Source organism: Chroicocephalus ridibundus, chromosome 19 (genome assembly GCF_963924245.1).
Source record: "Chroicocephalus ridibundus chromosome 19, bChrRid1.1, whole genome shotgun sequence".
Classification (NCBI taxonomy): domain Eukaryota; kingdom Metazoa; phylum Chordata; class Aves; order Charadriiformes; family Laridae; genus Chroicocephalus; species Chroicocephalus ridibundus.
Genome location: NC_086302.1, coordinates 8,308,454 through 8,336,387, shown reverse-complemented (window position 1 = coordinate 8,336,387; position 27,934 = coordinate 8,308,454). Strand labels below are relative to the sequence as shown.

The window sequence follows — 27,934 nt, the reverse complement described above, 5'->3', positions numbered from 1 at the left end:
GGCCACGTAGCACCCAGAAAAGAGACAGAGCCAAACTCCACGACATGTGGCTTCAGCCCGCCTGCCCTGGTGGCAGCTAGCCCTGCACAGTGCAGATGCGAGCCACCAGAGCCACCAGCCTCACTGCATCCCAGTCCCTGTCCTCACCAGTCCCTGTCCTCTCTTCTTTTGCCACGGAGACATAGCCCGTGTGCCCCAGCTCTCCTGAAACTGGTGTAAGGCGGGCTTTACTAACGCAGGGCTTGGGAATTGGGAATTCCCACTGGCTGTAATTTCATTCTGTAGTTGCCCAGAGAAGCTGTAAAATCTCCAACCTTGGAGATACCCCAAGTGCCACCAGCTGCCACCCTGAGAGCCTGATCTAACCTTGAAGCTGAGTCTGAGTTCAAAGCCAGCCCCCGTCTGCGTGCAGGGCTGGGCCAGACAACCTCCAAAAGCTCCTTCCGACCTGAAACACCCTACCATTTTATTTCACTGACAACTGATTGGAAGGCACACGGAATCGCCCTATAGGCGTCAGCAAGCCTGAAACACCCCAGTGAAGAAGACAGACTTCGGTCTAGAGACAAGAAAGTGAACTGCAGAACAGACAAGCTAACAGGCACTGCGGGACGGGGAGAAACACAGTGCGGAGGTATGTGGTCTTTACACTGTTCAGGGACTGAAGACTAAAAAAAAATCTTAAAGTAATAAATACCAGAAGCTACAGTTTGTTACCCAAGAGGGAAAAATGGGGTATCCACACACACAGATCTTCCTGAATTGGTGCTGGTGGACGAGAGGCTCAACGTGAGCCGTCAGCGCGCACTAGCAGCCCAGAAAGCCAGTCGTATCCTGGGCTGCATCGGGAGAAGCGTGGCCAGCAGGGCGAGGGAGGTGATTCTCCCCCTCTACTCCACTCTCGTGAGACCCCACCTGGAGCACTGCCTCCAATTCTGGAGCCCCTGCTACAAGAGAGATATGGACGTGCTGGAATGTGACCAGAGAAGGGCCACGAGGATGATCCGAGGGTTGGAGCACCTCTCCTGTGGGGACAGACTGAGAGAGTTGGGGTTGTTCAGTCTGGAGAAAAGAAGGCTCCAAGGAGACCTTCTAGTGGCCTACCAGTATCTTAAGGGGGGCTACAGGAAAGCTGGGGAGGGACTTTTTAGGATGTTGGGTAATGGCAGGACTAGAGGGAATGGATCAAAACTAGAGATGGGTCGATTCAGACGGGACGTTAGGAAGAAGTTCTTCACCGTGAGGGTGGTGAGACACTGGCACAGGTTGCCCAGAGAGGTGGTGGAAGCCCCATCCCTGGAAGTTTTTAAGGCCAGGCTGGACGGGGCTCTGAGCAACCTGATCTAGTGGGAGGTGTCCCTGCCCATGGCAGGGGGCTTGGAACTAGATGATCTTTAAGGTCCCTTCCAACCCTAACAATTCTATGATTCCATGATTCCGTGAACGACATTAGGCACAAACAGGTCCCTGTTGAGAACTTGTTGGCTGGGTCAATGACATGAAGGAGACAATGTTACTTTTGCATCAAACGAAGCATTTACATGGCCCAGCCCACGCTGCGGCACTCCATCTCCAGAACCCAACACTTGTACAAACCTGCGTACCAGAGTTGAGACTCCCCTCTTTTTCAAAACCTGTATTTCTCACGCTTGTGGATAGCAAGATAACCCTGCGAGCATGGGCCACAGTTTTACGTGGTGCTGGTTTCCAGAATTTATGCCCTGAAAGGACGGATCAATGTGCAAATTCACTTCAGCAGAATCTACCTTGAAATCTAAAAAGGCCAACTGATTTGCTGCCTTTTGTAGCAGATAAAGTGCCTTTCCCAGAGTTTCAAACAACTTCCACTCACCGAGATATCAAAAGTGCCAGCAGCTCCACTGAACTGTCATGGGCTCTAGTTCCCCATCATTCCTACAAGACAGCAAAGTCAGTACAAATACTGCGGCATATCAAAACCTGAAAGCACAGAGACAAAATGAAAAAGTTTGCATTTAATTGCAGAAAGGCTAGGTTACCAGCTGCATTATTCATGTTCATATTTAATTCATTTAAAACATCCACATTTAAATTTAGAGACAGCTGCAACAAACATTCCCACTTGCCGTAGCAAAGCAGCGCAGAACTTGACACAATTTAAGTTCAGCTTGCAAGGAGTACACGGGACCGCAGCTGCTAAACACCTTTGATAGGAGGGAGATCACATCAACTGAGTTGATATAAACTAGTTCAGCTTTTGTAAAATGAAACTATCATACAAAGAAGGATTTAAAAGACTAGACCTGATTAGTAATAAAAAGGAGAGAGACCACAGGAGAGGCATATAAAATAATGAATAGCACCAAGGGAGTGAACAGGAGACTCCAAATTATCCCTTCCACAGTGCAGTAGGGCAAATCTATAATGCTAAAAAAAAAAAAAAAGTATATACCAGGGAGAAGGAAATTTTTTTTATTGGAAACTAACAGACATGCAGCTTCCTCAGGAAGGATGCTATCAAGCAAACAAGTAACACTAAAAAAGGACAAAGACATTCAAAAGCAAAGCAGCGTTTATAACGGGATCAAAGTATGAAACGCACAGCCCTCGGCGCTCACACCTCGAGCAAAAGCTGACCGACGGGCCGGGTGACCAGCCCAATCCTGCCCACCACGCTGCGGCATGAGCCGCTGCATGTTGGCAAGGAAAAGCCGAGCACTTGCTTTCCTGCCAGGCCGCCGGCAGCGGGTCACGGCCCGAGGCAGGACACCAGCTTGAGACGTGGGTTTGTCAGCAGCTCAGTCACCCCCTGCACTGGTTTACACTGAGATTTACACCTCGGATGTATTTTCCTTTCTCTAGTTCAAAACTAAAGGCAGCACAGAGGCAGCCAGGGCTGGGAAGAGCAGCCCAGGGCACCCCCAGCTCCGACTGCTGCTCTCTCTGGCAGCCAGACCGTGCAACCCTCGGCACAGACATCCCCGGACTGTGTCTTAATCTAAGTTCTCCCCCTCGCTGTTCTTACAAACAGGCTCTTCCAAAAACTTATCCTTATCATCCCTAAGAGGGAAATGATTCAATTTACCTGTGCCAGATTGGAAGGGGCCTTCAGGGTTATAGGGTACCCTGCTCCGCAATATTCTTCCACTAAATGTTGCAACTACAACGTCAGTAAAACAAAAAAGTGAGAAAATGTGGGTGGAAGATACTGTGACAGCTATACAGACCTCATAAGATGCATGTAATCTCTTTATCTACAAAGCCTCCACTCCTTTGGAGTGCATAATTATGAAAAGAGTTAAAGCTGAGGCTCTTAATGTCTCTTCTAGGCACTTCTTTATGCCACTAAAGGCACCACTCGCATCTGAATTATTTCCTGGGGTTGTTTGGACTTCCTATTATCCGAGGACGATTATGGTGAACCTTGGGATGGAGGCCAAGGCAGTTCACAGCGCTACCATGTTTGATTGAAAGGGTAACTGAAGTTTTGTTGACAGCGTGCCAAGCTTCAAACCTCTTTGGACAATGCAGTTGCCAGCAGGCAAGATGTTTTCAGAAAGAGGAGGAAGAAAACTACCAACAGCGAAGCTGAAAAATGGTTTTATTAGGTCAGATACATACCCCACAGATTAGGATCAAGGGGAAAAAAAAAGAAAACTGCATATTGCCAGAGGACTGTGAGAATGACGCTTCTTGGAAATCCCATGGGACAGCGACAAGAGAATCCCGATGGTTTCTCATAATGCAAAATGCCTGCAGTCATTGATTTTTTCCCCCACAAAAGCATGGGTCTGGAGCACCACGAGCAGTCCAGCTAGTAAAACTCCCTTCAATGTAACCTCTGCTTCAACCGAGATTTTATTCATGGGTATCTTTCCATCAAACACTAGCAATGTTTCCAGTAATAAAGGCCTATCCCTTACAAATTCCCTTGGGAAATGTGAGGGCAGCTTTGCAAGTTCCTGCCCACCACGGATGATGGCGGTGCTGCCATCCCAGTTTCCCAGCAGGAGGCTCAGGTGGTGCCGGGTCCTGTTCCAGCACCGTTCTGGAAGCCCAGATGTGCACCGCGGGTTACACGGGGGTGTCCGGTTGCATCCCGCCCCGCTCAGAAAACCAGGCACAGAGACCTGATGAGCAGACGCATAAAACCACCTCGGTCTGCTCCTTTCATATCTTTTTTAGCCATTTTTAATTTCTAGGGTGGAGAGGCACTTTCAGCCTACTTGAGAAATTCGAGGACTGCCAGCATGTCATTTGAAACACTTCTTGCCTCTTCTGGTTTTCACACCGGCCTCAGCTCCGCAGATTTCTGCCTGCAGACACCATCACTTTTGCTGGTCTAAAATGACGGTTCCTCTCCCCTCTGGCTGGTGATCCAGGCTGGCCCCTCTTCTGGGTGGAAGCCCCTGACCAGCAGAAGAGCTCTCAGCAGCCCCTGAACACCAACCTCCTCAGAGCCAGCCCCAGCTGACAAGGAGCACTAAAACACAGTGACAAACAAATGCTTACATGGACCTGAAGAAAACTCCCAAAAGCGAGTAGCTGGAAATTTTGAAGAGGCCATCAGAATTTGTCTTGACCTATGGGTTTATTTCCTGCCACCTCCCTGGAATCGTCCTCCTGGACAAGACTGGAGTTTTATTTCTCCTTGTCTGTGCAAAGCCATGTTTTGGCAGCTCTGAACAAAGGCCGCTGAAGCTACAGCACCTCTGAAACCATCTCTCCTCGTTAGGTCTCGAGGGTCCTTACGTTCATACTAGGGAATTTTTCAAAGAAACACTGTAACAATGAATGTTGGTATTTCCATCTGGAGTACTGATCCCCTTGTGTGATCTGAAATATCTGATGGCTGCAAACCATTAGTCCTCTTTCGAGCAGAAGGATTTTGTGTCATTTCCAACATCTCTCTCTCTCTGGAATTAATTTTATCTTCCTACCATGTAAGAAGTGGACTGATAAACTCCAGACTTCATGACTGGCTCTTCAGAAACACATTCTTGTGAAAGATGTTAAGACACGGAGGTGTCTCGGAGATGTGATCATGAGCAACACACTTCCTGAGCCCCCGAGCCAAATCTCATGGGGAAACATATTTTAAGAGAGATGAAAACATGCAAAAAACTTGGAGAGACCATGTCTCTACAATGAAAATATCAACTTTATGACTTCCTTTTGAACACCTTCAGGTTGGAGGGGAGAGGAGATGGGACAGCCTCCTCGCGAATGACAGCTGGATCATCAGACGCTGCTGAGTCGCGCTCAAGGGAAAGCCAATGGCTCAGGGTGAGGATGAAAACCAGGGACCACTGGAAAGAATCGCTCACCACCGTGAGGAAGGCTGCAGGAGTTACCACCTCTCACCACTGCGCAGGAAATGAAATAAAACCTTGCAGGATTCCAATAAAGGTTTCCTTCTGTCTCCAAAAAAAAATCTCAGCATGGGCTTTGTCTCAAAATAGAAACGTGGTGGTGTGTATCACTACAAGCAGACCTTGCTCTCCACGAAGATTCAAGAGGTTGCAATAAAAACTACATGTTTGGCACACTCCAGGAACAGGATACCCAGGCTGAGAGAAGCGGAGAAAGGAAAAGGAATAAAAAAAAAGCCAGGTGAGAGAGTCTGGCTTGAGTCTGCGAAGAGGAAGGCCCTTAATATGTTCAGTCTTAGTACAGGCTTTTCTACTGATGAGCTGGGAGTTAAAGCCAACCTGCTCCACGTCTGCCATTTCTGCAGAATGGGAGTGAGCACTCTGGCCCTTCAAATCCTCTTTAGAAAGATGGGGCATGACTGCTGTAAGAAATTCACACATTGTTCAAAAATCAGAACCGCTTTTGTTTTAAGACCGGTGTTGCTTTGCTTCTAAAAAAAAAATACAACCCACAAATGGAAAGAAAACAGTGCAAAATCAAAAGCCTCCCCGCGCAGGGCAGCACAGAATCACAGAATGGTTTGGGTTGGAAGGGACCGTAAAGATCATCTGCTCCAATCCCCCTGCCATGGGTAGGGATAAACATCAAGTGGAGGACCCTGTGTTGCTCCTCCCCGAGGCAGTGCTGCCTTCAAGGCTTTGAGTGAAGTCCTGGGCTGCCTTCCATTGCCAGGGAGACAGGGAATGGCCCACCAGACTGATGTGGCATAGACTTAAGCTAACCATACAAAACCAAACCCCTGTCATTACAGCTGGAGTTATGGAAGCTTCATTATGCTCCAGAATCATTTCAGCCGATCCCTTCATCGCTGGTTCTGCTGCTGAACTGACTTTCAGACTTTGGGTCACCATCATTTCCCCTTGGGTGAGCAATGCCCATGTACCACATCCCAGCACGAAGGAGGCCACCAAGACCATGGCTCACTGTAAATGTTCCGAAGAAGCTTTAGGAAAAGCAGCAGGTCTCTATTTCTGGGTGTTAAGCAGAGGCATTCCTGACCCGTACCACCACTGTACCTCCAGTGGAGCTCTCCCAGATGTGCTGTAACAGAAACCAACATGGACAACTGACTTTTTGAACAAGTGAGACACCTTCTACACGCAGAAAACCAAGGGACTCGTGGACTTACCAAGTGCTGTATAGGAAGAACATGCAAAAAAATTCCTTGCCAAAGCACGGAATTGAATGTGTGTGCTCTAGGCTGATGTTTCTGCCACTGAACCTTTTCGGTGTCGGTAGGACTCCCACAGTCAAAAGTTAAAGTTTCCTGCCTTTAGAAGAGGAATGGCTTGGGTTACAGCAGTGGAGGCTATCTAGAGTGGCATGCCAGGGTACTCAACACCCGACCCACAGAGGTCACCTCAAAGTAGAGGAGAAAATTTAATCACACATGTGGCACTCCGTAGTCCTGACCCCGGATTACTGACGGCCGGGAGCCAGGCCACATGCCAGTTTTGCACATACCTGGGTTTCCTTTCAAAGCAATCCCAGGAGCACAGAGAGGTGCAAAGAAATGGTGCACCCCAACACGCCTCCGCGCTGGGTCAGGCACCCCCCATCACCCGGGGACAAGCAGGAGGGCAGATACTGAGAGCAGGGTGCAAGGCTGAGCACCCTCTCCTGTGAGGTTGCACCCAGCCCGCGGAGGCGCAGCGGGAAGGCCAAACTGATGCAGGCGGCAAAGAAAGGTTTGCAGCAATGTGGCTATTTTAATCCGCACTGAACCACATGCCAAATCCAAAAGCTATTAATGAAAGCAGATGGCTTACAGAAGACCTTGAAATGGGATTCTGCCCATGACGGTTACAAAGTCACCCCCTACAAAAGCACACAATAGGATGCTTCAAAGTCTTTAAATAAGAATTTAAACAGGAATACATAAAAAAAGGGCACATGGTTTCCATATCATCACCAGGCTGTAACAGAGGCACAACCTTCTCTCCCAGCTACGTGACAGGCTAGCGCAGCAGCCCTTCCACAGTAAATCACAACTGCTTTTCCAGACAGCAATTGCACACATGATGTATGTGGCCCCAGAAATGTGCCCCAACATGTAAACTCTTCATAGGTCCCTGTTCAACACACAGTATATGTATTCTACAAAAACTGTTTAACCAACCTTATTCTCTGCTGGACTGTATCTTATCAAAAACTAAGCTCTTTATGGGATGGGAGATGTGGGAAGAAAGTATCAGGTGGATAAATATATACATGATTTGTAACACTAATTAATGAAATGAATGTATCTCAACTCCAGGAAGACAATGTATACCCATGTCCCTAGCAAAGGGACAAGTAAGGAGGTAATCCAGGGAGAAAGGTCTAACTTCCAGTTGTGTCTCTATTGGAAATGTCATGACAGACTGTGTAACGATGCTGCAAGCTGGATGTGAGAACTCCTGAAAGAAGATTTTGCATTAACTATTTCCAATAATGTAAGTTTCATAAAAGTTTCAGCATAACATCCTCAGGAGACCACAAGCAGGAAAAGGCAGTTTGAGGGGGAATAAGAAAACCAAAGGGATGGTAATTAGGGGACACAACAGAAATGTAAATGAGGGAAGTCTTGGAAAGAGAGGGGAAGGAGATGACCCGATCCCTTGCATTACCCTGTATCTTGCCAGCACTCCAGCGCAAGGGAGGAGGACGCTCTCCAGGGACGGGCACATGGGGCAAGGTGTTTCCACTGAAGCGGCAGAAAGGGAGATGAGAGCTGAGGGAGCAGACAAGAGCAAACCAGCCCTGAAGGAAAGGGAAGGGACAAAATCACCACTCTCTAATAAGCTAAAATACTAGAGATATGGGGGACAATGATGGTTACGTACACCTAGAACTGTATTTTCCTGTCTTCTGCTTTCCTTCTATAATGGATCCTAACAATTAAATTGAATGCCTAGCAATAAGCTTTGGGAAAACGCACTGGAGGAAAACTTCCATCCTTAAGCCTGACGTGGCACCACAGCAATTGCTAAGCATGTTACTTAGAGTGCGTAAGGTGCTCTCTTCCCTCATCCAGCACAAAGTAACGGCCTTCTCTGGAAGGTCGCTTTAATTTCCTGGCGTCCAGCACCAACACAGTCACGTCCTTACTGGCAAGCAGCACGGGGGGGCTGTGACTCAAGTCAGACTCAGGGTGAATTCTTCACAGATCCGTATACGAAACCGTGTCCCTGACTCAACATCCAGAGAGCCAAACTTCCCAGACCTGCCAAATACAACTCCCTCTGCCCTCCTGAACCTGGTTCCTCAGAGAAGACCAGGTAAGATGATCCTGTTGGTATATATATCCTTAGAGTGACAAAACTCAGGGTCTCCCCTGCCAAGCGGTACAGCCAGATTCAGAGTCAAGCTCTTCCCTCCAACACTCCCAGAAGCTGATTCGTCTTGTGCAAATGGAGGACAGACGAGAAAAAGTTCCTACTGATCTGCCCCACCTGCAAAAGAAATGACAAAAAATATCTGAACCCTCCCAGTATGGAGCAGAGCCACACAAACCTGGATTTACCCCTGCTAGAGCTGATGAGGAGTCAGTCTTTGCTCCTTGGAGGACGGAGACAGAGACAAATCAGTCCCTGGTAGAGGGAAAGAGCGATGTCTGGGAAGGCGAAGGAAGAGGCTGTGCCATTCCTTCTGCTGCCTGGCCTCCTCCAGCCCAGCAGCAGCCTGCCAAGGAACAGCGCTGCAAGGGAGAGGACAGGTCACAGAAACTCGCTGTGCCCCAAGGGGAACGGCATGCCAGGGCAGGAAGCAAGCATCTTTGTTTTATTATCTCACTCCTGTAGAGAGATATTAATTCATCTATTTCTTAGGAAAAGGAAAGGAAATTGCAGCAGTGCAACATGTCGAGAGACGAGAAGAGCCAGGCTCACCGAGGATGGGTATTAATTACTGCTTTCTATTTTTATCCTGTGTATAACTCTGGTCTCGTCTGTGACTTAAGGAGCTAAAATCCCAGGAGTCAGAACTGTAAATCTACTGAAATAGGTGAAATATCCTCTACAGGCTTCAAAGTCTGGATACAAAGAAATTCTAACAAGTGCCCATCAAAACTTCTGTAAATTTTAATAACAAAAGAAAGAGCAATCTAGCAGTACATAGAAATATTATCTCAAGAGAATTACTCCCAAAGAGGAAAAATCACTAGCCAGTTCCTGCAAGAAACCCTGAACAGATTGCTTTTAATTACGTAAAGAAAAAGTTGCTAGGCTGCTTTACATTCCTGAAGGGCCAAGAGTTTGGAAAACTAAAAAATATATTGTGAGGCCCTCCACTGCTGTCTGTACAAGACGCTATGAAATCTCTTATTTTGGCAACAACATGTGCATACGGTAGACGCCAATATAAAAAAAAAAAAACAAACCATGACCACAAGCAACTAAAAGTCCATCCTGCAGCTCTGAAAGTATGTTCAGTGTCTGCCAAAGAGCTAATGAAAAAAACGCACTCTTACAGACTGTATCTGCTAGACATTAAACTACCTGCTGGACATTTTGTACAGCTTATAAAGCCATAAAATATCACAGGGCATTTACAGATTTTCCAGCTGACATCAATATGAAATAACTGAACAGACTCGGTGCAGACTGAGTCCTCCGGTCAGACACAGCGGATAATGCTGAATACATACTGCCACATACACAACTAGAAGTTGTGCCAGCAATGCACAAGATGAGACCAAAGCTCGTAGTGATGGAAAATGAGCCAAGATAACAAAGCCATCCCTCAGCTGCCCTGTAATGCTGGAACAACAGTGGGACTGCCCAGATTTACAGGGGCTTGGAGAATGCCCAAGTGGAATCGGTTCCTCCCGCCCTGTCTGGGGTACGAGCGATTCACCGTTAAGCGAGCCGCTACCTCCTGCCATGCTGGGGGACATGTGGCATTGCACAGCCACCCAACCCCCTCCATTTTGGGACTGGGGAAGTGAAAGCATGGACTTCATCTCTGGAGACACGTGACAAGCCAGGAGGATCGGCTGTCTGCCACGGTTTATTTCCCTTGTGGTAAGAATAAAGGGCTCCAGGCAAGCAGTGAGGTGGTGGCCTCGCCGCTTAGATCTGATACCTGTTGCCAGTCAATCACCAACATCTTCTGGATGATGTCATGTCAACTCAACATAACATGAGGGACAGCAGATATTCTGCTACAGAAAAAAAAGCATTTTACTCAGTAATCTGCACAAAAGGACAGAAATACCAATAGCACTAAAACCTGAAAGATGTAAACTTCCACCACATAGGGTACAATGTGGGAACCATGCATTACAGTGTTACTGAACCAGTAAGAACTCCTAATACAAATGTAAATTAACCAAAATCCTTACATTTAGGGACTGATAGCACATCACTACATCAGCAGAGTTTTCAATCTTCCATCCGCAGCTGATACTCAACAGAGACCCCAACCTGAAAATATTTCTTAATGATGCTGCACTACCTCAGGGCTGTTCAGCCTGGAGAGAAAGCTCCAGAGAGACCTTACAGTCCCTCCCAGCCCTTAAAGGGGCTCCAGGAAGGCTGGGGAGGGACTCTGGAACAGGGAGGGGAGCCACAGGATGAGGGAGAATGGTTTCAAACCGAAAGAGGGGAGAATTAGATTAGATATGAGGAAGAAATTTTTCACTCTGAGGGTGGTGAGCCCCTGGCCCAGGTTGCCCAGAGCAGCTGTGGCTGCCCCATCCCTGGAGGGGTTCAAGGCCAGGTTGGACGGGGCTTGGAGCAACCTGGGCTGGTGGGAGGTGTCCCTGCCCAGGGCAGGGGGTGGCACTGGGTGGGCTTTAAGGTCCTTTCCAACCCAAACCATTCTGTGATTCTACCTCAAGAGTTACTTCTTCAAGAGTCTGACTAACAACTCAGAATGTGAGCCGATGACAAGGATGTCTCCACAGCCTTTTTGCAGGCAGGCGCAAGCTCGCCAAGACACCAGAACCTCTCAGCTGGAACTGTGCAATTGCACCCAGTACACCGCTGCCCAGCCCAAAGGCAGCATCATGCAGCTACAAAGCTCACCGTTCAGGGCTGCCTCGCACCAGGCTTCTTACCAGCAAAAAGCAGGGAATATCGTTTCCACCTGCCAGGTACCTTTCCCCAGTCCTGCAGGTCTGGAGAGCTCATGTATGCACACACTGAATGGCATTTCTCATCAGGCTGTGGAGACATCCAGCCACCAGCAGCGGTCAAACAACTGCCTGCCAACACAAATGCACTCTAGGTATACGTGATAGCGAAAACTTTCACCAAGGACTCTACAGAAGCAAAATGGAAATAAAATTATGAGGTTTAACACACAACGAGACAAAAAAACTACAGTGGGAACGATTTCCAGGAGCTGGGCAGACAGGAGGGCAGGGCCACCGTAAAGGCATCCTGCACTTTTGTTGCTGCAGTCTCTCCTTGTGGGGCTGCAGGCACAGTCACATGCTGCCAGCACAAAACCACAAGCCAGGTACACACACGAGCCCCAGAGATAACAACGAGCAGACACTAGGGGCTAGAAGTACAATGAGGAAGGAGGGTAACTGTGTTACAGAAATCTTCGTGCAATGCGGACAGCTTCAATATCGTTACTGCTTTATGGCCAGGAGTTCACCCCAGCCCGTCCGGGCTTTGCGAGGCAGTAACTCTCACCCCAGGAAAGAATTTAAAAGTACCTTATCCCCATTTTTCCCCTTTCTGAAAAAAAACCCCACAGCCTATTTCAACTGTAGATCTCTCCCTGAAATGCATAGAAACAATTTTCTCAATGATTGAAATGAAAAAATGTTATGATAACGCCTTGGAGTTATTAGGGAGACCCATCATAGCATGGAAAGGGACGGGAAATGAGCTGCAGATCGTGAAGTTCCACAGCAAATGCACATTTCATAAAACGTTCAACCACAGGCAAAGAGGGCAAAACCCCACCCCGTGACAGAGAACAGCATTCTGCTCCTTCCTAATCAGCAACAGTTTTATCAGCAGCGTCTCTATATCACATTTGGAAGTAACGTAACTTTTAATGTCATCTTGTTGGTCTTTATAAAACGTATTACTAACCAAAAACTCTGTCAGGTGTCAGAGTCATGCATTTTGCTATAGAAGTATGAGGCAACTGGGGAACTGGTGATGTACAATTTTAATAAAACACATGTCGCCTCAAGCACCCCGTTTTCACTGGCATCAGCACAGATCAAGGACTGTTAGTTATGGCCAATACAACACGAGGAGTCGGGCCGAGGGCTTCCTGGTGGCCACACACGTGTGATTAAATACCCAGCAGTGCATGAGGGCCAGCAGACACACAGAAGGGAAAGGCAGAAAGGGAGATCAAACTCTACACAACTGATTGCTTTTACATTTATAGGATTTTTCTTCTCTTTGGTAGCCTGCCAAAGAGAAGGGTGAAATGTCAAAATGACGGTGTTAAAGTACAGCAATACTGGCCTGAAATCAAGCAAAGCTCCTTATTCATCCGAATAGTCAGGCACTGGAGTAGATTGTCCAGGAAAGCCTGAATCACCATCATTGGAAATCTTTAAGAACAGCTTAGACAAACCTCTAGGAAACACTACATGTAGGTAATCCTTCAAGGTCACTTATAGAAACACTGAGACAGCCAAGACTTTCTTCATAAGTATATATCTGATCACACAACTGCAGTATTTTGACAGACTGTAGCATCTTTTTTTTTTAAAAAACTTGCTGGAACAAGACAAAAAAAAAAAAAAGCAAACAAACTCAGTGTATAAAGAGCAGCAGCCTCTGGGCTGCAGGAACATTTGCTCGACTTATTTTTAGAAAGTGGAATTGGTGCAACTTCCTCCTTGGTCCACATCAGACTTCATCAGCTCTTCTGCCTGCTCACTGCGCCTCTACTTAAATAATGCTCCGTGTGCACAGAGCAGAAATTTCTCCTACCTTACACACGCTGCTCGGGCAGGAAAAGCCACACTCCGGCGAAAGAGGGGAGCGGGGAGGAGAGGGCCTCTCTGCGGCAGCGACAGCAGGGAGATGAGCGCCTGCTCGGAGATGCCGGAACACGCTGCAGAGCCCACCCGACGCATTCGACCCGAGCTCGGGCAGCCAACCTCACCCTAACGCCGTCACCTCTGCAGACCGGCCGCTTTCAGGAATGGTGTTTCGTGCTGCCGGGAGCCAGAGCCAGGCCCGGGTTCTTGCCTCAGAGAAGCACTGCTCGTCCCTGTCCTCGCACGACGTGTGTGCAGCCCGACTTGCTAAGGGCTCTGCTCGCTGGCTGCCGGCCTCCCCCAGGCAGCAGGGACACGGGGAGGGCAGGCAGGCTCTGGCAGGCGGCCCAGGGAGCCTCTCTGACTGCCGACGGCCAGGAGGTAGCGGGGAGAGAACAGAAGCCCCCCTCCGTTTGCTGGAGACGCAGCTGGACGCGCGTCCCACCGCTCCCAACGCAGGCGGAGAGGGTTCGGCGTGGTGGGAGGAGGCAGGGGCTTCCTCCAAGGAGGGAAGGGGAAGAGAGGCCCCGGAGCAGGGGATAAGGTGCGGCTGTGGCACAAGGGGAGGTCAGGGCGGACAAAAGCCGGCGCTGGCGTTGCAGCACTGCCTCTTCCAGGCGGGTGGCGGGGAAGGCGATTACAGACAGCATCCAGAGAGAGCTTGGATGGCTCACTCGGCACAAACCAGCTGCGGGCCAAAGCAACGCTGGGCTTTTCCCTCTGCACAGCGCTCTTCCTACATTAAAATGAAAGGAACAGCACAAGCGTCCTCCAGCTCCCCCCCTAGACGCAAATTCCTTGCTGGAAAGCAACCGCTTTTCCCAGCAGGGCCTTTCCCTGGAGCCAAACATCAGCAGTACCCTGGGGGAGCTCAGAAGGGTACGCCTACCCCCCACATGCCCAAGCAAACCGCAGCAGATGTAGCTACAGCAATGTGTGAACTAAACTTGTTCCCTCACCACAATATCCAGGAGAAGGGACCTGACACAGCCTCCAGTGTGACACTGGAAGGGCCAGGAAAGGGGAGGAATCGCATATTTCTCAACGGGCAAAGGTGAAGCTTCACAAATTTCCACCGGCATTTACTCCTATGGTTTCCATTGTTAAAAAGAAAACCGAGCCACAGGGAGGTTTCTGGACTGTTCACACTGTGTCAGTCTGGAAAACATAAGAGCTAACTGAAGTTGGGTAACTCGGAGCACATCGGCTGCGACAAGGCATCTCCTAAAGGAGGTAGGCTTCTGACTGTTGCTAATACCACAAGATTTACACCACATACAACAAAACTTCTGAGCAAGAAATGGCGAGGTATTTCAGAAGCACAGGCTTGTCCCAGGGAAATAAACAGTCCTGTGTTGAACTCTGCCATCAGCTCCCTCGCGTTCGTAATGCCGTATCGACTCCTCTCTGCTCTCATTTCAAGGAATCACAGAATCACGGAATCTTCAGAGTTGGAAGGGACCTCTAGAGATCGTCTAGTCCAACTCCCCTGCTAGAGCAGGATTACCTAAAGCACATCCCTCAGGGCTGCATCCAGGCGGGTCTTGAAAATCTCCAGAGAAGGGGACTCCACACCCTCCCTGGGCAGCCTGTTCCAGTGCTCTGTCACCCTCACGGTAAAGAAGTTTTTCTGTGTATTTGAACGGAACTTCCTATGTTCTGGCTTGTGCCCATTGCCCCTTGTCCTGTCACTGGGAACCATTGAAAAGAGCCTGGCTCCGTCCTCCTTAAACCCACCCTTTAGATACTTGTAAACATTAATCAGGTCCCCCCTCAATCTTCTCTTCTCCAGGCTAAAGAGTCCCAGCTCTTTCAGCCTTTCCTCATAAGGGAGATGCTCCAGTCCCATAATCATCTTGGTTGCCCTACGCTGGACTCGCTCCAGTAGTTCCCTGTCCCTCTTGAACTGGGGAGCCCAAAACTGGACACAGTACTCCAGTTGTGGCCTCACCAGTGCAGAGTAGAGGGGGAGAATGACCTCCCTCGACCTACTGGCCACAGTCTTTCCTATGCAGCCCAGGATGCCATTGGCCTTCTTGGCGACAAGGGCACACTGCTGGCTCATGGATAATTTGCTGTCTACCAGGACTCCCAGGTCCTTCTCCTCAGAGCTGCTTCCCAGCATGTCCGCCCCTAACCTATACTGGTGTTTGGCATTCTTCCTTCCCAGGTGCAGGACCCTACACTTGCATTTCCTTATCTCCAATGACCAACCAGACAGTGGAGCTGCAAGGGTGACTTCTCGCTGCTGATAAAGTCCAATCTCAGGAAGACAAGTGCTGGTAGGCTCCTCTACGGCACCTTAAGAGATCATCTCGTCCACTTGGCCTGCTGGACCAGGCTGCCGTGCAAACAGCGGAGGCAGCAGAACAGACGTTCATCTTTTCCTTCAGTTCACAGCCGAATTCTTGAACTTTTGCTCAGGATGAGTCCGCATAAAACTGCGAGACTATGTACAGCAAGAGTGGAGGCACAGACACGAACTCTCCTTAAATCCCTGTGACAGTGGCAGAAACATTTGGCAGCTGTCTAGCGAACCCTGCAGACTGCAATAGCATATACCACAGCGCCTGAACCCACTAGAGGTTGTCTGTCAGAAACCTTTGCAAAAGAGCTAAGTATTATTCTGGGGTTTTTTTTTAAGGAAATTTAATGCAGATGGAGATTGCTGGGAATAAAGTTCTCAGCACCAGCCAGGCTGCAGCGATGTCCATGTTCTGAACTCTCCTTCTGCTTGGTGAGAGCTCACAATTGAAGCTACCTCTGAAATTTCCTATTACCAGAGACTGCTATGCAGGACAATCAGCAAAGAGCACAGCTTCGCAAACCAGAGGTGGTGGTGATCTCCAGGGCTCAGATGCCCCCACCAGATCCTGGTTCGACACCACCAGCTCAGGCCACTGGACCTGGACAAGTCTTGTTTGCTCCGAGTCCAGTGAGACCTGGTGATGGAAGATTTTATGTGCTTCCTGCTACAGTCAGACTTGCATTATCACTTTAAATGTTGAGCAAGCATTTTATAAAAGTCTCCACAGTTAGATATTTAAGCTTGGTAAGAAAGGAATTCTTTACAAATGAATTAAAAAAAAAAAAAAAAAGAAAGTATTTTCCTTTAGGACTAGACCCTGTCATCCTGCAAATAAAGTGGGATAAAGCGTAGTTCATGTCACAGGGCTTGGAGTGCTACACCAGGGCGTACTGCTGGGCTGAAGGAGGGAGGCAGTTATAGTTCTGTTACACTAAGGGTTTAATTGTGGGGATGATTTTTACCTTGGCATGCCTCTGAATTATATAAAATATACATATATGCAGGAGATTAAGCACCTTGCAGAAGAAGCTGGCAGCTGGAGCTGCCGCTCTCTCCTCAATGTATCTTGCTTCATTTCTCATGGACCCCTCCCGGCCATCTTGTTAGGAAACTTTTCAAACATAAATGGACAAGCAAACGACTCAAAATATGCTTGTCTCACCACAAACTGAACTTCAGTTGCAGCCAAGAAAAAGAAAAGGAAAAAAGACAGGGGGCTAGAGGCAAACATTACGGCTTTAAGAGACCCAAACACGCCAAGCTTTAACTTAGGCCAGCTCGGAGCCCACAACGCTAGCACGCTGCTCCAGGTTTTGCAAATAGGAGTTCACTGAGCAGGCCAAGTCCTTTGCCACAAACACACAGTTCAACATGCAAATATGCAAACGTCTGATCTGCATTCTTTTTCCCATAACAGTACTTAGACATACCCAAAATGGGGTCATTTGGGCCCCACTTACTACCACCACTCCACAGAAGCTCAGCTAACACAGTCCTGCCCAGCCCAGCCTGGCCACAGTGCTTTAAGGAAAGCGCTTTAAGTAACTTTAGCTGCAGAGCTGTAGGGAGTAGTGCTCTCCACGTGCCCTAAAGATCAGAAAAGAAGAAAAATGCTTAAAGTGCCAGACCAAGATTTAGATAAAGCACCACGAAAATCTAATGGTGAGGAGGCCCGAGTGTCGGCGTACGTCATCTGCACAGGATGTGAAATTGCCAGCAGGAAGAGCTTCAAAAGAAGAAACATCACCCAGGAAGGGTTTAGCTGTGTACCTGACCTTACCCCGGGGTTAGGAAACAAGGAGGACACCTCTGGAGTCCTTTCTAGATACACCACGTCTGAGGCTACGAAACAAAGTTTCAGAGATTCCTTTAAATTAGATACAGAGCAAGGACACAGCCCCCAGACCACACACGTCCTAGTCTGAAACACAGCTACTTGATGGGTAACACCATCAGTTTACACCCTGAACAGCATCTTTCATTTACAGACACGGAACTGTGCTGCAAAAATCATCAAGTCTCCAGAGAAGTGACTCAAGGGTTAAACATTATTCAAATTTTAGACACAGGAAAACCAGGGGGCTCAAGTCACAACTCGCAGGGGATGCCACTCGCGCTCCTGTTGTAAACTCTGCCTTTGCTTTCCTTTAATCAGCTAATCACCTGACTTATTTAATACCAAATATTTGACTAACAAGCAGATTACCAAGATGTAGATTTATCATTTCCTAAGATGTAAATACCGAAACAAGAGGACCGCGGGTCAGTATATCTCCCTCAAATAAAACACACTTTAACCTTTAATAAAATAAAATACTTTAAATAGCACAGAAACACCCGCATTTCCCTCTTGCCGGTTGTGAATGCCTGTTTCTGTCTGCATTTTCATACCATCTACTGGGCAGATCCTGAACTACCCAACGGCAGAGCACAGGCCTTGCAAGGCTGCAGCCCCGGGCAGCCTGTCCGTGCTGAGCCCCCCACCACCCGAGTTTTATTCCCCATATTAGTGACAAGCCACGAGCCGGCGCTTGCTACGAAGCACAAGGGAGGTATGAGACCACCGTCCCATTCGCCAGATATTTCCAGCAAGAGCATGGGGACCCCCAGGCAGCAGAAGAGTGAGGGTAAGAGCAGAGGAGGAGGAGGAGGGACGGCCGTCCCTCTGCCAGCACCCTCAGTACAACCCGCCGCATGCCGTCACTCAGGCAATTGAACCGAGGGGGGAGAATATTTTTCCCCAATATTACTGGCTGCTGAAGAGGAGCCACCACATGGCTGTTCTCAGCCACTCAGTGCACGGTGTTTACTATAAACAACAACAGTAAACAGAAAGAGAGCCAAAAATCAAAGCTGGGTACCCCGGAGCTGGTTCTCCACGTCCTGACTTCACCCGTGGAAATGATTAGTTTAATATTCAGCTGCTGAACCTAAAACATCTGAGGCCAAAGGGAGACAAGTTGCTTAATGCATCCCAAACTTAGGCCGCCTGTTTACATTCTCCATCTCTACCTTTAGTCGTCAAGACTCCAAACTGCTGCCACGGTTTTACATGGGAGCTTCAAAGAGCCTGCAGATTAAACCTGAACGACGTGCAGCAGGAGCCAGCCTGACACTGCATTTATTTTTAAACATCTTACTGTGCATGAAAAGCTCAAATCTTGCCTCACTCCCAGGTCTATTCAAGTGCTCGACTCGGGGGGGCTGCAAAGGAGGTGCAGCCGTTTCCCCAGGGACTGTGGTGATGGGACTTCTCTGTCCGGTCCCTGGGATCACCCTTGACACCTCCAGTGTCAGGGACCTGGTGGCGGGTCCTGCTCAGAGCACCACTGTCCATCTCCCCAGCACACCGAGGTTCCAGGAGGGTTTCACTGACGTCCTAAAGGGCTCCTGGGGAGGGAAGGGCACAAACCTTCCCCAGCCACAACCCACAGGCAGGGGCCACCTCCTGCACATCCTCCAGCAGCTCAGTCTTGCTTCCCTTTCCATGCAAGGAGCGTCCAGCAGGTAACAAGCAGCACCGGGGCAGAGGGCAGGCTCGGGCACTCTGCTAACACCCTGTTGAGGCCTTTGCTGGGCATGACAATCCTGGCCCGGTGCTGCCGGACCCGTCCCCCCACGATGGCAGGGCTGTCCCGGCTGAGCCCTGCCCGGGGACACCTGGAATCATAGAACGGTTTGGGTTGAAGGGACCTTAAAGATTCCACCCCCCTGCCCTGGGCAGGGACACCTCCCACCAGCCCAGGTTGCTCCAAGCCCCGTCCAACCTGGCCTTGAACCCCTCCAGGGATGGGGCAGCCACAGCTTCTCTGGGCAACCTGGGCCAGGGGCTCACCACCCTCACAGCAAAGAATTTCTGCCTCAGATCTCACCTCAATCTCCCCCTTTCAGTTTAAAAGCGTCCTATCGCTCCACTCCCTGATAAACAGTCCCTCCCCAGCTTTCCTGTAGGTAAAGATGTTCTTTTCCTGCAGGAAGAACAACAAAGCCCCTGGAAGGTGCTTTACCGGCAGCTACAGCCCGGCCGGGGATGAGGCCCGGGGCCGGTGTGGGGAGGCCGGCGCAGCGCCCCCGGGCCCCTGCCGCGCTGCCGGCGGGAGTCGCGGCGGGGCTGGGGCGGCCCCGAGGGGGTGGCCGGGCCCTGACGGCCACCAACAGGTGACAGGAGCCACTGCGGCCCGGCCCCGCGGCTGAGGCGGCGGCGGCGGCGGCATCGGCCGGGCCGCGCTGACAGGCGGGATCCGCGCCGGGGCCGGGCCCACCGCGGGGCCTACCGCGACCGATCTCCCCCTCACCCAAGGCCGGCCTCCCGTAGCGCCTCGCCGGGCCGGGCCAGGCCAGGCCGTGCCGCGCCCCCCCCGCGCCTCACCTTTGCGGCCGCCGAGCGCTGGGGCTGCTCAGTCCCTCGCCGCCGCCATGTTTCCGATGCGCAGGGAAGGCGGGGAGCGGGGGAGGGAGCGCGGACAGACCCGGCCCGGCCCGGCCCGGCCCCGCGCCGCCCCCTGCCGCCACCCCACCACCGGGAGCCGGGCCGGGCCGAGCCGAGCCGAGCCGGCCAAGCTCGGCTTGGCTCGACTCGGCCCTCCCGAACTGCCCCCCCGCCAGGCCGTGTCCACTCGGGACCGGTCCTCCCGCAGGGACAGACACCCCCGGTCCTCACCCCACGCTCTGGGCATGGGGCTGACCCGCTCCGTGAGCCCCAGCCTGGGGAGGAACCCCCCTGTGGCCTCTCGGGACACTCTGGGCACAGGACAGACCCCCTCCGTGCACCCCAGCCTGGGGATGGACCACCCCTGCTCAGCCGGGACCCTCTGGATGTGGGAAAGATCCCCACCATGATATACAGCCTGGGAATGCACCCCCCCATGCCCACCCAGAACCCTCTGGGCACAGGGCAGTCTCCCACCATGATGTCCTCCCTGGGAATGGACCCCCCCATGCCCACCTGGGACCCTCTGGGCATGGGGTAGACCTCCATCGTGAGCCCCAGCCTGGGGACAGGTTCCCCCATACCATCCCAGAACCCTCTGTGGACAGGGCAGCCCCCCACCATGATCTCCATCCTGGGATCGGACACCCCTCCTCCCCCCCCCCATCCCCACCCAGGACCCTCTGGGCATGGGGCAGACCCTCACCACGATTCGCGGTGTGAGGATGGACTCCCCGTGGCCACCAGAACACACTAGATATGGGCAGACCCACACCGTGACCCACAGCCTGGGGACAGACTGTGGCCCCTCAGGACACGCTGGGTACAAGGCAGACCCCCACTATGATCCCCAGCCTGAGGATGGACTCCCCGTGCCCACCTGGGACACACCATGGGGAAGACCCCCACCATGATCCTCACTCCTGGGCATGGGTCCCTCAGTGCCCACCTGGGACCTCTGGGCACAGGGCAATTCCCTACTGTGATCCCCAGCCTGGAGATGGACAACCAGTGCCCACCAGGGACCTTCTGTGTACTGGAGAGTGATGTCCGTCTATGTCTGGGTCACCACTGGGGACAGCCCCATGCCTGTCCCAGCCCCACTGGAGATGCCCAGGGCCGGGATGCACCCCATGAAGCACAGCCAGATCCTGGGGACAGACAGCCCCCAGGTATTCCCTTTCCTCTGTCACCCTGCATACAGCCCTGCAGCGCCCTTCCAGCTAGAGATACCACAGGTGTACCCTAGTGCCCCCAAATTCCCCCCAGACAGAGAAAGATCCCTTCGACTCCCAGCTGAAAGGATGCCAATTCGTATTTCATTACCTGCACAGCACCATCCCCAGCCTGCACCCAGAGAGAGCCCTGTGCAAGCCAAGCCCACAGAGCACCCATGAACCTTGGTGACGTCTTCTGACCAGAGGTGGAGCTGCCTGTGCACCTCCTCTATCCTGCAGAGCCTCCAGAGCCCACACACAGTACCCTAAAAACATCCCCTAGTGTCCCTTAGCTCGGGAACTCCCCATGTGACACATGGCTACTGCAAGGGTCACCTTTGTCCCCATGACCCCCATCAGTGTTGCCCTCTGCCACATCCCTTTGAGCCCCTTGCACCAACAGACCCACAGCCACCTCCACCAACACACTGAACCGTAGCAGAGCCCACCATCTGTTCATGCCCACCGTCTGCTCACCCCAAGCCTTCCACCCTCCGTCCAGGGTAGCCACGTCCCGTCCTTGCCAGGGTTCCCAAAGCTGGGTTCCCAGCTGAGGATGCCATTTCCCGTTTGCTCTACTCAAATATTCCATCTGCTGTGTTTGCTGTGCTGAAGACCCTACTTCTATTGCAAGGCATCACAACTACAGAAGAAAGCCGTTTATCTTAAATAGCAACCAGGTCATGCTGCAGCTGGATACAGAGCATGAGATCGTGTCCTCTCTCTGCTTGCTGGATTGCCTGTAAAAAAAATAAAGAAAGGTAATGTATTGGGTTCTGGAGATCCAGTTGCCACCTTCAAAGCTGCTCATGTGAATAGTCAGTGGATCTAAAGGACCCCTGCTGGGTAACAGTGACGTCTCATGACCCAAATATTTCACGGAGACAATGGAGACATCACTTTGGAGTGACTCACAGACAGATGTGACAAGCCTTCTCGGGGACAAAGCACCTGAACGCTCTCCAACGTGCATGTAGTGACATGGGCAACATCTGAGTCTTTCCCTGAATGATTTCTTGTTCTGGGGGATTACAGGGAAACTTGTGCATTTTAGGTCAAAACTGAAGCAAAACATGAGAATGAAGCATCCCTGGTGTGCACAGGGCGTGGCTGAGTTTGGAAAGGTTGTGCCTGAGACAGCTCTGCCGAATGCAGGGCTTCCTACTCGTACTTTGTTATATGCAATGGAGGGAAGATAAAGCCATGATTTACTGCCGGCTGCCAAATCTGAGGTACCTCCCAGACCTGACCAGGAACCCACACTGGTGCTGAGCAGAGAGGCATGGGATGAGCAAAGGCTCTGGTGGTGCAGCGATGGGGGGGACCTTCTCACCAGTGCCCACCAGTGGAGCAAGGTCTGTAACCACCTCAGCCCATTCCTGCGCTCTTCCCTTTTCCTTTGGAGAAGTTTAATGCCACCTCCTGTGTTGGGCTGGAGGCTTTGGGAGGACTCCCAAGGAACAGAAATGGATGGCTGGCCTCCGTCTACTGCAGGCAAGAGACAACACAATGTAGGTGCTCACACTGTCCTGGTTCAGATGCTGACTTGGTCCAGCCTATGCAAGGTTTAAGATTTTGCCCAAGGCCAAATGAGCTTCTGCCCATCCAGTAGCTAACTTCTGGAGTCCAGCAACTAGTCCACAGCTCTTCGACCCACTTCTCAGGAAACAAAAGGTATGGGTACGCTCAGAGCAAAATACAACCTCTACGCGCTTGTTTCTCCCCACAAAAAATTATAAATAAATAAAGCCATATACTTCTTCAAACAGGGTGAGATTTCTAGGGTCTGGGGAGAAAACTCTTTGAGAGGGAGCTGTTCCGGAACTGCTGTTTGGAGGTTTCTCATGTCTTTTTCTGAGCAGTTGTACTGACCACTGCTGGAGATGAACACTGGCCAGGAAAACCTCGTGTTCCTAAAATATTTGCATTGAGGGAATGGAGAGTTGGAAATGCTGGTGAGGGCTTTTGTTTTAATATGCAGAGTACTCAGTTATGGTAGGACACAGAGGTCTGTGCACTTCCACATCAGGTCTTCATGGTTCTGCCTATCAACATGGCATCTGAGCACCTTCCTGACTAATTCAGAAGTATTACCAATGCTCCTCATGGTTTCATCAACTCTGGTATTTCCTTATTTCCACAATAGTCAGGATTTCATGAATGGAATAAACACACAAGAGCTAAGAGCTGCAAGATGGAGACGAGAGAGAAATTTCTCCATTGACTTCAATTTGGAGTTAGCAGCAGCCGAGCTCAGAAGGATTTGCATATGACATCCATATGAGCACCACAGGAATTCAGTTTGATTAATATTACAATGGAAACGAGCCGCAGAAATGGTTTGCCATTTATTATGAAGTGTTGCCAAAAAAGCTCAAGCACATTTGCAGCCTGGTTTGGGCCAGCTCTTGGAGAGTGCCAGCACGATCCACGACAGGGAGCTAACGACGGCAAAAGGGCACCGATACCCTGATGCGTGTGGTGTCAGACACACCAGAGCAGGACCTTTGGAAGGAGAAGGTGGAGGTGAATATATGGCAACGTGATGGGAAGAAGTCCTCCTGCTGCCTGTGCTTCTCCCCTCCCTCTTCTTCCTTGGTTAGTGCCTTTTAGCCATCCAGGACCAAACTTCCTCCTCGGCTGGTTCCCAGTATTTGCAATGTTCCCATTATATCATCGACTTTGTTTTCTGCCAGAAATTGATCCCGAATCTGGCATGGATGATATAAATAAGGGCCATATTCTGCTAGAAGAAAAGCCTAACGTCCCATGGTTCGTGACTTTCTTACCCTGAATCTGATTTTTAATGAAAAGGTGAATAATAGGGCGCAAGGCTGGTTGTGGAGGAGGATGATCTAAAGGAACATGCGCACACAGTAACCCTGCCTCGCTCGTCAATACGCTGCTTGACCTGACGTCTCCCTTGGAGAGCGGAGGTGGGACTCTCCTCCCCATGCCTTGCAAAGGCAGGAGGAAAGGTTATTTACAGAGTTTAAAGCCCTGACGAGCAGCAGATCACCTTGCAGGACCTCTTGTATGTTCCCTTTCCCAGAGCATATTGAGACCAGCTGTTGAATTTACCCAGAGCACGTCTTCCCTAAAGGGTCTGTTTTGGCTCTTAAGACTTCAGGGGCTGGAAAATCACCTTTGTGAATACAAGTAAGCTCTTTTGGTAGCATGAAATTGTCTGGCTTCATGTCCCAGACGTTTGCAGGCAGCTCTGCCTTTCCCTGAGCGATCCAGTATGAGAAGGCTGCACGCTGCAGACACGCACAAACCCCCTCCCCTTTCACTCTCCTTGTGAGGCAAAAAACCAAATTTTCTCATTGTAACACACTTCTCTTTCTCCTGTTCCTGATGTCTCTTTTCAACTATTTCTATCTTTTCCACACCCACCGTGGACACCAAGCCCGAGTGCAAAGTGCCAAGGTGTCACCGGGCCACGTTCACGGCCCACACTACCTGTCCATACTCACTCCTCTCCAGCATGTGAACCCAAATTTAAGCAAAACCCCCCCTCTGTTGAAGAGCCAGTCCTGCAGTTCAGGTCTCCTTAGCTCACCCCTAACTTCTTCCCAGACTTGCCGCTTTCCTGAGCACAGTGGCCCATCTCATCCACCCCATCTTTGCCGCTTAGCACCCCACCAAGCCTGGCTACATATTCATCATCCTCCCGTTATTCTGATAGCAGCGTAGATAGCCCATAATTATCTGATTTCATGTTTTCACAACAGCTCAATACCAGCACCCTTCCCATCTCAGCAGCGGGCTGGTATGTAGCAGGCTTTTGAAATATCTCCATCAACTCTGTCCGGATGCTTCTGTCTGGGTTACCCACACCTAGGTGTAAAAAATGAGTTGTTTAAATTTCTTAGTTTATAACAATCTTGCAAGTGCCTTATCAGCCTTACATATTACAAGAAAAATCATAGAATGGTTTGGGTTGGAAGGGACCTTAATGACCATCCAGTTCCAACCCCCTGACACGAGCAGGGACGTCTTCAACCAGATCAGGTTGCTCAGAGTCCCGTCCAACCTGACCTGGAATGTTTCCAGGGATGGGGCATCTCCCACCTCTCTGGGCAACCTGGGCCAGTGTCTCACCACGCTCATCGTAAAAAATGTCCCCCATATGTAGTCTAAATCTACCCTCTTTTAGTCTGAAACCATCCAGTTTCTCTGCAAAAGCAGACTTTAGAAAGTTATCAAACACCTGAATTGTTACTGCCGTTAATAAATTCCCTAAGTCTATTAACAGACTCCTATGGGCTTGAATCTCCTTTGTTCCTAGTTTATTCTAAACATTTCCTACTCTTGCTCTTTAAGCCCACCAGCCACAAACCCTTCCCCTAATAGCTTGTTCCTTCTACTCGTACCCTTCTCAAATTACTGCTCATCTTAATCCGAGCCGACTTCTCATCCTCCCATAGGGATTCACGACTCAAGAGTCCTCTTTGATCCACCTCTCGCAAAGAAGTGCCGTTCCCCAGGACAGAACCAGCTGCTGCGGGGGACATTACTGGCTCACTGTGGGGTGAGTCAATGGCTCCGTCTGCAGGGAACGCATGGGAGTCAGCAGCAGGGACAGAAAAGAGTGAGGGCATGGTGGTCTGCTGCTTGGTGGGCTGTGTCCGTGCCTTCCCTCCTGCCAAGAGAGCGGAGGGATCCTTCCCCTTCAATTCTTGGCTGTGAGGGTGGTGGGCCCCTGGCCCAGGTTGCCCAGAGCAGCTGTGGCTGCCCCATCCCTGGAGGGGTTCAAGGCCAGGTTGGACGGGGCTTGGAGCAACCTGGTGTGGTGGGAGGTGTCCCTGCCCAGGGCAGGGGGTGGCACTGGGTGGGCATTAAGGTCCCCTCCAACCCAAACCATTCCATGATTCTATGATTACCCATGTGGCTGGATGTAGGAGAATATAAATCACGTCTTTAAGTCCTGTGTTCCGGCGCCTGGCACACAGGGGTAACACCAAGCAGGTCAGAGCTGGCTGAAAATTGCCAACAGTTTCCTCTTGCATAAAAAAAAAAAGAAAAAAAAAAAAAAGAAGACCTTTCCACCTCCCATCTGAACTTTGAAACCGATTGTTTGAGGGTTTTAATTTAGTAGGGAAAGTTCTCATGTTCAACCCTCCTGTTGCACTTTCTGCCTTCTTTCCTTTTTGCCATTTCCCCCAACACAACGCTTGCTTTGCTTTTCAAGTGATTGTAGAAAATTACAAGTGAAAGATTTTTCTTTTTGGAATCATAATAAACTACTGGAGTGAGGAAACGGCTCAGGACACTGATTGAATTTAGTTCATCTTTTCTTAAACCACCCTTTGCATTTCTGGGATGGCTTAGACTCAGGGTCATCTTGGTCTCATTGAACTTGGATCGATAGAAAATGTTATCATTTATACATCTTGCTGTTTGTTTGCTGCTCTTCGACACATACATATGAATTTAAGATCATCAGTTTACTATTTATCCCACTGCTTTTCCAGTGCAACAGGAGGGGATTCCAGCTGTTGCTCTCCTCCCAGTGTCGTGGCTGTTCTGAGTATCTGAAAGAAGTATCTCCAGAAAGTCCCTTCTCTCTTCCATTTTTCTGACCAAACTTCTCCTCCCCAAAAATCTGGCCAATCGCTTGCAGCTCCTTCACAGCAACAGACACACTGACTGCTGGCTGGGACCATCCTCCCAGTGAGCCCAGCACCCTTCTAGTCCCTTCAGAACAGAATAACCCTTTAGAATACAAAAAAATATTGATTATTTTATGCTAATTTAAAGAATACACAATCAACAAACCAGAAGGTAGAGTCCACAAGTGACTGAAGGTTGTACGCACCTTTTTGGGAAGCTTTTCTTTGGGAATCTGGTATGGCTTCGTCCAAATACTGCTCCGGATTGGCTGGTTGTCCTTGGAAAATCTGTCATTTTGCACGGAGGCGGGCGCTAGCTCAATGTCATTGCATATTTTCAAGTTGACACTCTGGAAAACCTAAACCCACGGGCGATTTAGCTGGGAAGCTGTCGGAGTTGTGAATGGTGAGATTTAGCAAGTCTTGAAAACTTGGAAAATCCCAAGGGCCTGGGGGATTACAAAATTGTCATGATGGTTTGAGAAAGGAAACCACGAACCCAGATCAAATGGTAGGAAGGATAATTGCGTTGCTGCAGCTAAGTGTTGGCTAAACAACGTAATTAATGGATTTTGGCACAGCAAGGAGGTCTTGCCGGACAAACTCATGGTCTTTGCTGTGAGAGATTGGGGCTGGTGAAAACATCCCCGCTGGACCAGGCAGTTTTAAGCAGACACCTCGGCAGCACTGTGTGGATGGGCAGGCTGAATACAAGCCAGTGTGGAAATGGCACCACCAAGGAAATCATTAAATCACAGAATCACAGAATCCCGGACTGGCATGGGTGGGAAGGGACCTCTGGAGATCACCCAGTCCAACCCCCTGCCAGAGCAGGGTCACCCACAGCAGGTGGCACAGGAACGCCTCCAGGCGGGTTTGGAATGTCTCCAGAGACAGAGACTCCACCACCTCTCTGGGCAGCCTGTGCCAGGGCTCTGCCACCCTCTCAGGAGGGAATTTTTCCCTCAGGTTGAGACAGAATGTCCCATGTTGAAGTTTGTGCCCATT

At 50.2% G+C, this 27,934-nt stretch overlaps 1 protein-coding gene across 8 annotated transcripts in view; it reads right to left on the bottom strand.

Annotated features, from left to right (window-relative positions):
• SCMH1 (Scm polycomb group protein homolog 1) overlaps positions 1–20,171 on the bottom strand; it is an 81,692-nt gene extending 61,521 nt beyond the window's left edge. For 4 of the 8 annotated variants that reach the window (XM_063356234.1, XM_063356239.1, XM_063356240.1 and 1 more), the window contains exons 1-2: positions 20,035–20,171; positions 1,853–1,914 (exon numbers count right to left, since the gene is read on the bottom strand). The gene's annotated coding sequence lies outside the window, so the exon portion shown is untranslated. Of the gene's footprint in view, positions 1–1,852; positions 1,960–13,307; positions 13,898–20,034 lie in introns of those variants that run through there. The other 4 variants (XM_063356236.1, XM_063356238.1, XM_063356237.1 and 1 more) reach the window with 4 other exon arrangements.
• Positions 20,172–27,934: the final 7,763 nt, after the last annotated feature.